Source organism: Penaeus monodon, chromosome 19 (assembly GCF_015228065.2).
Source record: "Penaeus monodon isolate SGIC_2016 chromosome 19, NSTDA_Pmon_1, whole genome shotgun sequence".
In the NCBI taxonomy this organism is placed as follows: Eukaryota; Metazoa; Arthropoda; class Malacostraca; order Decapoda; family Penaeidae; genus Penaeus; species Penaeus monodon.
Window position 1 is genome coordinate 10,442,497 of NC_051404.1, and position 449 is coordinate 10,442,945.

Below are 449 nucleotides of genomic sequence, written 5' to 3' on the forward strand. Positions count from 1 at the left end.
CAATTAGATTTAGAGACAGAAAGGGCTTACGGCAGTATATTTAACCTGCTTATTACATTATGTGAAATGAGGTACAGTTACACTGGCAAAGGAAATTAAACTATGGCGTTTCAAGTTAGACTTTATAAATGTTTTCATTAATCTCTTCATCTCTTTGGTAATAATTCGTCGTAACTTCGTATACATGTTACTGCGTCTGTGTTTGCACATATTACATTTAATGTTTACGTTTCATGTATGATACAAAAATAAAACAGATTTCAACACTTCTTCTCCTGATAAGAGATCTCTGGGCCAATTTGCAAGTTGACACTCACCATTCCCAATAAAACCCAGTTAGTGGAAATCAGTTGAGTTGCTATCAGCTTTGCAAGAGTTGAAGTTGTAACTTAGACGACTTGCATTGAAAGTGATTTCTATAATAAACATGTCAAAAGAAAAATGGTGGA